This window comes from Schistocerca piceifrons, chromosome 2 (assembly GCF_021461385.2).
Source record: "Schistocerca piceifrons isolate TAMUIC-IGC-003096 chromosome 2, iqSchPice1.1, whole genome shotgun sequence".
Taxonomy (NCBI): domain Eukaryota; kingdom Metazoa; phylum Arthropoda; class Insecta; order Orthoptera; family Acrididae; genus Schistocerca; species Schistocerca piceifrons.
This window is the reverse complement of record NC_060139.1, coordinates 88,343,197-88,355,975: the sequence shown is the minus strand read 5'-3', so window position 1 is coordinate 88,355,975 and position 12,779 is coordinate 88,343,197. Positions and strand designations below refer to the sequence as shown.

The following is a 12,779-nucleotide window of genomic DNA, read 5'->3' as shown; positions in this document are numbered from 1 at the left end:
AACTGCGCTATTTGAAAGCGAGCCAATGTTGCACACAACATCTTTTAGTGTCATCAGAAAACAGACATATTTTAGAATTAACCATAATACTAGAGGGCACATCATTTATATAAATAAGGATCAGGAGTGGCCCCAACACTGATCCCTGGGGCACCCTCATTCGACTGTACCCTACTCAGACCGCACATCACAGCCATTCCCAACGCTGTGAATAACGACTTTTTGCTGTCTGTTGTTAAAGTAAGAGGTGAACCAATTGTGAGCTACTCCCTGTAATCCATAATGATCCAGTTTCTGGAGCAGTATTTTGTTATCAATACAATGAAACGCCTTAGTTAAATCAAAAAAGACGCCTAGCGTTTGAAACCTTTTGTTTAACCTACACAACACCTCACAGAGAAATGAGAACATAGCATTTTCTGTTGTGATACTACTTACAAAGCCGAACTGTACATCTGATAGCAAATTATGTGAAATAAAATGATCAATTAATCTTACATACACTACCTTTTCAATAACTTTAGCAAACACTGATAGCATAGAAATAGGACTAAAATTGTCTACATTATCCCTTTCTCCCTTCTTATAAAGCGGCTATTACTGAGTACTTTAATCGTTCAGAAAACAGACTATTCCTAAAGTAAAAATTACAAATACGGCTAAGTACAAGGGTAACACGTGCAGCACAGTACTTTAATATTCTGCTAGGCACTCCATCAAATCCATGAGAGTCCTTAGCCTTCAGTGATTCAATTATTGACGTGATCTCCCCCTTGTATGTATCACAGAGGATTATTTCAGACAACAATCTCAGAAAGACATTTGCATAAAGTATTATATGTTTTCCTGTAGAAACTAAATTTTTATTTAATTCACCAGAAATGCTCATAAAATGATTGTTAAATGCTGTACATATATCTGATTTATCAGTAACAGGAATATTTTTACTACGAAATGACTTTATGTCGTCCACCCTGTGCTGCTGACCGGACACTTCCTTCGCAACTGACCGTATAGTTTTAATTTTGTCCTGTGAATTAGCTATTCAATTTGAGTACCACATACGCTTTGCCTTCCTAATAACATTTTAAGCACCTTACAATAGTGTTTGTAATGGGCTACTGTAGCTCGATTGTGACTACTTCTAACATTTTGGTAAAACTCCCACTTTTTCCTACATGAGATCTTTGTCCCGCTAGTCAGCAGCCCAGGCTACCTTTTACTGCTATTACCCCATTTAGAACGATGTAATACAAAGAAACTCTTAAAGAGCGTGAGAAATGTGTTAAGGAAAGCATTGTATTTGTCATCTATGTTATCAACACTATAAACATCCTGCCACTCTTGTTCCTTGACGAGGTTTGAAAAACTCTCTATTGCCATTGGATTAGCTTTCCTAAATAGTTTGTAATTATATGTGACATTTATTTGAGTACAAAAGCCTTTTAGTGTTAAAATTTGTGCATCATTGTCTGAAAGGCAATTGCCTCTTACTAAAAGAAGCCCTTCCTAGCAATGAAGAATGGATAAAAATATTGTCTACAGTTGTGCTACTGTTCACCTGCACCATAGTTGGAAAAAAAAATAGTCTGCAGCATATCTTATGAATTTAGGAGATCTACCAACATCCTTGTCCTTGCACAATCGTATACAACATTAATATTAAAGTCGCCACATATAACTAACTACTGGTACGTCCTATAAAGTGAATCAAGAACCCTCTCTAGCTTAAGCAGGAATGCTTAAGTCAGAGTTAGGGGACCTATAAACAACAACAATTAGAAGTTTCACTAAATTCAACTGCCCCTGCACAAGTATCTATTCAGTGCATTGCCGTGATACATCTATGGGCTCAAACGGAATACTGTCTTTAACATACATGGCCACTCCCCCACTCCGCAAGGAACTCTTAGAAAAACAGCCAGCTAATCTCTATCCTGGCGAAGGAAGCCCCTGAATTGTCAAATTATTTAAGTGATATACCAATAATATCAGAGTCAACATCTATAAGCAGTTCTCTGACTTTATCTCTAATAGCTCTGGAATTTTGATGAAATATGGTAAGTCCTTCTCTGCTTGGAAGCTTGACAAATGTTGTGCTATAGAGGAATGCTGAAGATTAGACGCATAGATTACGAAACTAATGAGGAATATTGAATAAAATTGGGGAGAAGAGGAATTTTTGGCACAATTTGACTAGAAGAAGGGATCAGTTAACAGGACACTTTTTGAGGCATCAGGGAATCACCAATTTGGTACTGGAGAGAAGCGTGGAGGGTAAAAATCACAGAGGGAGACCAACAGACAAATACACTAAGCAGAGTCATAAGGATGCAGGATTCAGCAGTTACTCAGAGATGAAGAGGCTTGCACGGTGTAGAGTAGCATGAAGAGCTGCATCAAACCAGTCTTTCGGGTTGAAGACCAGAAAAACAACAACCACCAGATGGTTATACTATAATCCTTTTATAAGATAAACTGCAGACTCTTATCAGTTTAAATGATGTATATGAAGGCAAAAAACAAAGTAAAGATCACTCAGTTCTTGTTATTGAATTTGAATAAATTGCTTTAGAAATATTTCTATTTCTCATTTCTTAATTCTTTAATTTGTAATTTTTTTAATTCCTTAATTTTTTCTTTCGTTAGTTTTGTTGTATTGTGTTAAGGCCGGAAAGTTCTTATGGTAGAAAAGAGCACATTTAAAAATTACGGTTTATTATTCCAGAAAAAATTAATAATTTATTTTTTGCTTTCCATGCCCCAGAACTCTGATTTGGTATCTACTTACACTGGTGTCCAAAATTAAAGCAACAAACCGCTATTTCCCCGTTCTGTGTTATTTCACGATATAATAATACAGACTGTCAGGAGACTTCAGTATGATCGTGTTCTCCACAGGAAAAGGCATTCCAGTCAATGGACAACCATGCCAATGATGACGTCAAGGCAGGGTAGTGTTTGCCGGGTAGTCCCACATCCGCAATCGCTGTGCATATAGCCACAGACTCCTACCAGACTCTGCAGTGGAACGTCATAGGAAGAACTGGAACGGGGCAGTCGCAGACTAATGCGGCCCTATGGCTTGATGTGAATCATTCTGTTGCTTTCCGGATGTGACGACATTTTATAAACATCGAAGCTGTATCCCAAAGACCAGGGCAGGGCCGACCGTCCTTTGGCTGTAAGCTCACGACGACACCGCCTTAGTACTGCAAGGCCACTGGCATTTGACCGCAGCATCCACTGGACGTTCTGTACTGAGGGAAATAGTGGACAGAAGGCTTCGGCAGAGTGGCTTTTACTGTCGGAGACCTACTGTACGTGTACCTCTGACGCGTCTTTACAGAAAGGAACGTATTGAGTGGAGTCGTCAATATGCCAACTGGAATCGAACTGTGGGCCAATTTTCGTTTCATAGATGACTCTCAATTTCGGCTGGAGAGTGATTATCAACGGATTTGTATCTGAAGGAACACGATTTCGGGGCCTAAATATTGCGTAAAGATGCCGATTTCGAGGAGAGTCCCTAATGGTGTTGGCAGGGATTATGTTGACAGCCCGAACACTGTTCATAAAATTGTACGGGTGAATCGGCAATGTTTAACTGCTGCCAGGTATTGTGACGAGATCTTCGGATATCATGTGTGATTGTCACGAGTTGCTGTGGGTCCTGACCTCGTACTGATGGACGATGACGCTCGACCCCATAGAGGAAAGGTGGTTGATGTTCCCTTGAAAACGGAAGATGTTGCACGTATAGCTTGGCCAACTCGCTCTCCTAATTTAAATCCCATACAGCATATATGGAATACGCTAGGAAGATGGTTTCCATCACATCATCCACCAACCATTATCTAAGACTTGTTAGCAGTTTTGCAGGGAGAATGGGCGTTGTTGCATCAAGATGAAATTGGTGACATCATTCACAGTATGTCGCGTCATCGTCAAGCCTGTCACAATCCATACTGACGACATTAACCACTTGTCAGAGCTTGTGTGCCAATCTGTTAAGTTGGAGGAAATGGAAGAAGGTTTTTGTCTGCCGTTATGCACGCTGCGGTTGCTTACATTCTGTGTTCTTTACATTATTTCTACTTTGCTATCACATGTTTGTACTGTTTTGTGGTAAAATAACACCAGCTTGCAAAATTTCCGACTGGTTCTGTGATGTTTGACACCAGTGCATTTTAACTGACAGTCAAACTAATGTGGTACATATTTCAAGGTTTTGTGAAATGTCCGACTTGCTCCCGAAATGTAAGGAAAAAAATTTTGATGCGTCGATAGCGTGGTTGGCTCATCCATTCTTTTTTTTTTTTTTTTTTTTTTTTTTTTTTTGTAAGTGATCAATTAGCAACATTTTCTTGTGTACTCATTTTAGTTTACTTCTCTTTTCTTGACACTTTTGGAACATCTGACGGTGTTTACACTGCCCTACAGGATGTGAACAAGTCTAATTGTGCAGGTGATCATGAGTGCAATTCGGAGAGACTGAGTGCAATTTTATACCAGATTGCCTCTTACTTCTTTTATCTCATTTTCGACGTTTAAACCCATTGGTTAGTACTAATTTTCCTAAAGGTGCCGATAACCCCACCATTTAACGACGCACACGCACGTACGCACACACACACACACACACACACACACACACACACACACACACACAAACACACACACACACAAAGCCTACGAACTTACAGCTCGTAACAGACAATGATGAAAATAGTGTTGAGGCTGATCTGGCAAACACGTTTCCCCCCCACTGCATACGTAAGTAAACGCCGACATTGTGACTTATGCAAAATACTACAGAAGATAGCGGGATAATGCATCTCAACGTAAATGAAGTGCATTCCTTACAGTTTACAGGGGCAAGCACAACAGGAAGCGACAAAATTTATGGGGTAGGGATATTCACATATAAAGACGGCGGTGGTATCGGGAACACAAGGTATAAGAGGACATTCAATGGCGGAGATGTCATTTGTACTTAGGTGACACATATGAAACGGTTTCCGACGTGATTATGCCCGCACGACGGAAATTAAAAGCCTTTTAACACGTAATGGTAGTTGAAGCAAGATGTATGGAACATTCTATTTCGGAAAACGTTATGGAATGCAATATTCCAGATCCACAGTGTCAAGATGCTGAAAATGGCATATTTCAGGCATTACCTGTCAGATGGTTTTCACTCATCGCCCGAGAGCAATGGCGTTTGCGTAGCGTTGTCACTGCTAACTGGCAGGCAACGTTGAGTGAAATATGAGCAGAAATCAATATGAGACGAACGACTAACGTATCCGTTATGATAGTGCGGCAAAATCTGTGGTTAATGGGCTACGGTAGCAGACGACGGACCCGAGTACCTTTACTAACAGCCACTACATCGACTGCAGCGCCTCTCCTCCGCTCGTCATCATATCGGTTGGACCCTAGACGACTGGAAAACAGTGTCAGATGAGTCCCGATTTCATTTGGTAAGAGCTGATGATAGGGTTCGAATATGGCTCAGACATGGACCCAAGTTGTCAACAAGGCGTTGTGCAAGCTGGAGGTGGGTCCATAAAGGTGTAGGCTGTGTGTTCTTGGAATGGACTGGGCGCTCGGGTCCAATTAAATCGATCATTGACGGGAAATGGTTACGTTCGGCTACTTTGAGACCATTTGCAGCCAATCTTGCTCTTCATCTTCCCAAACAAAGAGGCAATTTTTATGGATGACGATGCCCCATGTGACATGGCCACAACTAGTCTCCAATGGTTTAAGAACATCCTGGACAATTCGAGCTAATGATATGGCCACCCATCGTGCGACGTATATGAGAGGTCAGGTCTTGTACAACATTTTGCAGTGACAACACTTTCGCAATTATGCACTGCTATAAGGGCAGAATGGCTCAGTATTTGTGCATGGGACTTCTAACGATGTGTCTAACCCATTCCATGTCGATATGCTCCACTACGACAGGCAAAAGGACACGATATTAGGAGGTATCCCATAACTTTTCTTACCTCAGTGTATACCACGTAAAATACCATAAAAAAGTCTGTAAACTACTTGACCAAATTTGTTGGAGTAACATATTTCCTCTTGTCTTTAGCAGAGGGAGAAAGAGAGTTTAAGAGAGTTTATTTACCATTGCTGATAACAAATTTGAATATACTAAACCGATTTTCCCCCTACTAGGATCTGCTCGTCTGTGTGCGACCTGCGATCATAAACGTCCTCACCGCATACAAGAGTGCCCAAGACTGCCTTTCTCTCCAAACAACATTGTTTCAGCAATAATGCGTAAGCCAGTCAGAGTACTGCCTTCGACTGACAGACTATCTACTTTGGTGCAGGAACAGAAGACGAATGTACACCACACTTCCGCTCCCCATTTGAAGGTGTGGTATCACCTACTGATACCACCCCACAGCATATCAAGGTTGGTAGCAGAATGGCAATTTTTCATCTGACGTCGATAGCGGTCGCACGGGATCTGGTGGACCAAATGGTGTTCGTCCGTTCAGCCACGTTTTCAGGAGCTCTGTACATCGAGTGCCCTCTGCCACCACAATACAGGACGGCCGGCGGCCGCCTCTAAGTTCACTTGCGACTGGAGCCGCTACGATGCTATGACACCATCGTTCATGCTTAGAATATACAGTCTCATCCTAGTTGCTATTGTATGACCTGGATTCTCCGGCTGCTCATTTGTAATGAGTCTTCGTTCACCTCGAGAAATACAAGTTAAGTAAATGTCCTGTTTGTTGTGTTCACTTTTTCGCTAATCATTTCTGGTCCTGCCCAACTTACCTACGACAACAGTTACCGCACCTCTCCCTAGACCGCCTCTAATTGCAGTTGTAGGTGAAGTCGTATACAACAAAGGGAGTCATCACGAGTAGCTGACGCATTACGATATTCAGAACGATAAAACGTGTTTTGCTAATTTGGTGACTGTCGAAGTGAGCTGACGTGTTTGAGAGAGGCACCTGGTCGCTGTTCAAAGATGTAATCAGATTGACTCAAATCATTAAACTACTGTGCATTGTGTTTTTGTTGAGGCAGACGCAGACGCACATGACCGAGGGCTGAACCCTCTGCTGGGGGTGAAGTTCTAGCGCTTTGTGCGCTTCACCTTCTTAAATGATGTGGTGAAAATGTGGGGTGACATGGTGTGTGTTTTTTTTTACTTGACTTTTGTGCTGGTGACTTTTGTGCTGGCTTTTTTTTGTTGAGGCATTAACTCCAAATGTTGGTTTCATGTAGGTTTCTACGCTACTCTACCTTGTGCAAGTCTCTTCATCTCTGCATAACTATTGCATCCTACAATCGTCTGAGTCTGCTTACTGTTCTTCAATCTTAATCGTGGTCACTTAATCCTTTATCCCCAGCCCCTCTAAACCAACTCACCCTCCACCCCCCCCCCCCCCAATCTATACACATACACACTTAAATACACTGAAGGAGTGAGACAGAGAAAGAGAGAGAGAGACATTCAGTTTATTCTCCATTGCCAAACTGGTTATTCCTTGATGCTTTCGGATGTGTTCATCAATCATTCTCTTGTCAACTTGTGACACCAGTTTCTTTTCTCCACGATTTAATTAAGTAAACTTTATGAGTTAACCAAACTACTCACCTAGCCTTACCATTATTCTGTAGCAGACCACTTTAAAAGTTTAAGTTCTGTCCATGTCTGTACGTCTGAACAATATATCGTCCAGTTTCACTTTTGTACAAGGCTATGTTCCTAACTAATACCTTCAGATAAAGCTTCTTAATATTTAATTTTACGGTCAATGTTAACAAACTCTTCTTCCTCAGAAATGTTTTTCTCTGTTCCCAGCCTGCAATTTGTTTACATTTTTCTTCAGGCAGTGACAAATATCGTATTTCCTAAATAGTAAATCTCATCCACTGTTTTAGTGTCTCATTTTCTAATCTAATTCTCTCAGAATCACCTGAGCTCTTCCAATCTTTTTCTTCCTTCCATGCTACTAAAATGGTTCTGCATTCCATAAACTAATTAATTTTCCACAAATTAACTTCGCATTTGCGACCGACAATCCAAACACTTTCGAGTCTCACCATGAATTTCTCACTCATCAGTTGTAACGTAAGCACTCACAGTTTTGTAACACAAATCGCATAATTCCTACACGGCCAAAGCTTCAAAAACCACACAAAGATTATATATAATTACAATGAAAAATAATACTGCAGCCCAGACAACATTTTTTTCTAACAAAACCATACATAAAACCATGCAATAAATGTTGTATAAATGGACTTGTGGCTAGCTTTCCTCTTATACCTGCCCGAGACATATATTCCCACGAAATATAATTGGTGGGGAGGTCTTTGTATGATCGTTAAAGTGTCTAATATATGTTCCTTAGAATATTTGGAAAGGGAACTGAAGTTCAATGAAAGGAGATGTACATTTTGTGGTTTTTCAGTGGCAGAGGACCTGTAAGATCAGTTCCAATAAATGGATAACTCCTTGAAAAGAACGAAACAGTGGTAATGGAATACAGTGAACCACTTACACATAATTTATCTACTTTAAGGTGTAAGTGGTTGCCGAAGACAAACTGTGAAACAAAACAGTCACTGTAGAAACATAATACAGGTATGAATTCATAATTTTGTGTATTTCTTCAGATATCTGTAATTACGATTTAAAAAGCAATATTTACATGTATACAAACAGTAAAGAACATTCTTTATCTTTAATAGCCACAAAATAAAAGACGAGGGATAAAACTAACACAGTAATACATAGACTAATATCGACGACTTGCCACAATGAAGGAAGGAAACTTATATTTCCATCTGTTGGGGGTTTTAGACAAACTCTCATGCGGAAGCTCGTGAAGTATAAATTCGGGACGTGTTGTGTCAGCGACGCTCAAGCGAGAAAGGCGTTAACATGTACAGGACACATTATTTCAGAGAGAACAAGTTCACAGTGTGGGAGGAAGATAATTGGTAGACAAGCTGAAGTTTGTTAAGAGAATAATAGGGCGTCAGCTTGTTGTGACGGTTTCATCAGTGGATTGTTTACCATTATTTTGTGCGGATTCACAGATTCTCTCGAATTTCGTCATTATTCCGCACAAACGTGTTAACAGGGTCGTTCATTCGCTCGTAAAGTGGCGTGCAAACACGGCGCGAGTCTGGCTACGGTTAATTGTGTGGGTCCAATAAGGTGGGCCGCCTCATGTTTTAGGCACGAGAACAAAAGTCAACGCTCGCCGCTCGATAATGGAGTCCGCAAGCGCTGTAATGTCCCCCCGCCCCCCTCCTCGCGCCTGTTTAATTAAAACCCGCCGCGGCAGTCTCATTGACGAATGAAACGCGCCTTTTCACTACGGCAACAGCCGCCAATTTTGCGGTTAAGTAATTACATTTTACAGAATATTGAAGAGAATGTTTCTAAACACTCCGCGGGGCCCATATATTTTATTTGCTGTTCAGTTAAACTTTGTTATTATAGTGTGACACCTAATATAAGGTTTTACGTTACGTATAGAGGTCTGTGTAGTAACAAACGGTGAGCGTTACGTACGCGTATGCCATAAGCGAAATTTTACTACTACTGAGCTGAGCAAGCGGCAGGTATTGGTCTATGCAATAAAAAAGATCTGATGTTTTTTCAGTATTTGTTCTTCAGCGTGCAATCTTCAAATTGCGTAGAGGCGCTATTTCTGAGCATAAATCACTGTTTCCCTACAAAGCTGTTTCACCTTCACGAAAAAAGTGAGGAATTTTCTCGTCGAAAATAAAACGAGTAGAAGACAGGTGAAAAAGTAGACACAAATCTTTTAGCTAGTGAATGCAAACAAAAACTCCTCTCGCACAGGCCATGAAGGCCGAAAGATACCGACTGGCCGCCGTGTCATCCTCGGCCCACAGGCATCACTAGATGTGGATATTGAGGGGCATGTGGTCAGCACAGCGCTCTCCCAACCATATGTCAGTTTCCGAGACCGGAGCCGCTACTTCTCAATCAAGTAGCTCCTAAGTTTGCCTCACCCCGCTTGCCAACAGCGCTCGGCAGACCGGATGGTCACCCATCCAAGTGCTAACCCAGCCCGACAGCGCTTAACTTCAGTATTCTGACGGGAACCGGTGTTACCACTGCGGCAAGGCCATTGGCAGCTAGGGAATGCAGCTCGATTGTTATTCTAACACTCCTCCTGACTTGTGAGTTGTGTGTGTGTGTGTTTTTTTTATATGCACCTCTTAACCCGTGGAGTACGGGGGCAGACAAACCAAGGGTGCCTACAAGTGTGTAATTTTCCTCAACGGATGTAACTACCCCAACGCTTCAAGGGCCTGACGGACCTGCATACTCAGCGGAAAAGAAAGCAGAACTAATGGCCCGCACACTCGCAGCGTCATTCACACCGAACCTGGTACCATCAGATCCAGTGTTCACACTTGCTACTGACCAAGAGGTTACACGCATTCTAGCCCAATCATAGCGCGACGACATTCGACATGGTAACACAGCCAAAGTCTCCTGGGCTATAATGCATTCCGCTGCTAGGAAATCCCCTGGTCATGATGGCATTCAAAACCGTGTCCTCCAGGACTTCACGGATAAAGCTACTGAGTACCTAACACACATTACGAATGCCATACTAAAACACCAACACTTCCCCGCCTTTGGGAAGACGGCCAAGGTCCTGATGTTCAGGACAAAATTACCCACCCATCAGCCTTCTGAGCTCGCTCAGTAAGATTGTTGAGAAGGTGATTCTCAAACGCATCACTAGGTACTGCGTAGCAAGTGACATCCTGAGACCGGAGCAATTCGGCTTCTGGAATCACCACTCAACAACACAACAACTCTTAAGGTCGTTGAACATATATCACATGGCTTCAACACAAACAAAGCAAAAGGGGCAGTGTTCCTGGACATCGAAAATGCTTTCGACCGTCTATGGCACAACGGTCACATTCGCAAACTCAGCGACGCGGGATTCCCCGACGGGCTGGTGCGTCTGATACACTCATACCTCACAGGCAGGGGTTTCAACACTGACGTGCAGGGAAAACAATCAACACGACGCGGTATACACGCGGGAGTATCCCAGGGAAGCATCCTAGGGCCCCTAGTGTTTAACCTCTACATAAACGATCTCCCAACCACATACAACACAACGATGGCAATCTACGCGAATGACACAGCCATCCTCGCGCAAGATTGGAAACCATCAAACATTACGTCACGCTTATAGACTGCACTCAGAGTGGCTGAGCCTTGGTTGGAGAAATGGCGTGTTAGAGTAAATGTCGGCAAGTGCGAAGCCGTTCTGTTCACTAGAAGACCGAAGCAACTGCGCAAACACCGACACTGCAGACCAATAACTCTACATGCACGCCCAACACGTTTCCGTGAGAAAGTCAAATACCTCGGTGTCTGGCTGGACCGGAAATTACTCTGGGGGGACCACATACAACACATGACCAACCGAGCTAGCGCGAGGCTCAAACAGCTCCATCCTATGCTCAACAGGCGTAGCACACTGAACAGAAGGGTGTCGAGGTCCATGTACATGACACTTATCCGACCCCTGATGACGTACGCGCTCCTATCTGGGGATACGCTGCGCCTACACGCCTGCGCCGTCTGCAGCTCATACAATACACACGCATCGCGGAACTTCACCGGAAATACCGACTTGAGACTCTCACGGAGGTAATCCAAAAACTCACCACAAGGCTATAAAGAAACTCCAGACATTCGCAGAACACGTTTATTCTGAATCTGGGGAACTACGACCACAACCATAGATGGAAACATAAAAGACCAAAAGACATACTTTTAAGGACCTAACATCTATGGCCAAGCACACGCAAACACAACGGTACAGGTGGGCCCCTGTTAATCAGACGCCATTACCGGATATCCAGCTGGAATATGCTGCCGAATAACTGGCACCACGCAGGGAAGCCGTACCGTACACTGCATGCAGACACGCTCCACACATCCTCCACAAAGTGAGATGATCTATGGCCGATCTCCCACTACTATACAACGATCTTGATTGTTCCAGGAATGTAGCGGCTGCAGCAACTGGGACACATCGCCATCGCTTGTCACGGTAATGATGCATGATACCTATATTAACAAATCCAACCTTGCATGAACTATCGCAGCTAGTAAGCCACTACTGCTCTTACTACCCGTCCCACTGTCGCAGAGGTTTTTTTCCCACAGCATCAGCCTTGGCACTTTTTTCCCTCTCATTCGCGTTTCGTCCTCTATCTATCACCTGATGGACCGTGTTAATGCGTAGCCTGACCTAGACGCACGGACAACATCACAGCCGATCATCCTGTGATCCACTTACTAGATAACTAACATGATGACGGAGGTGACAGTAGAACATTTGGTTTGGTCACCATGTTGGTGCGGGCTTGGAGGGGGCCCATCTCTTAACGGATGTAACTAACGCGATATGGAGAGTGGGCCTGTGACCTCTTGGAGGTAATGATTAGAAACAATACCTAACCGGCAAAAATAAATGGTTACGTAGTATCCTAAAACTAGAGCGTATCCAATGGATATTGAGACTATATTCTCATCTTGAAGCTGATCCAAATTAACTGATGTATCTGATCATTATTAATAAAAGAAAACACAAAAAAACAATGATGATGGAAAATTAATCTATACTGAAGGAATTAATGTAATTCTGTACTACACACATTTTATCTTAGGTGAGAACCCATTGAAATTAAGGTTAAATAATGATATAATTGTC

General features: G+C 42.5%; 1 pseudogene; it reads right to left on the bottom strand.

Annotated features, from left to right (window-relative positions):
* Nucleotides 1–10,044: 10,044 nt before the first annotated feature.
* Nucleotides 10,045–10,162, bottom strand: LOC124778651 (annotated as a pseudogene).
* Nucleotides 10,163–12,779: the final 2,617 nt, after the last annotated feature.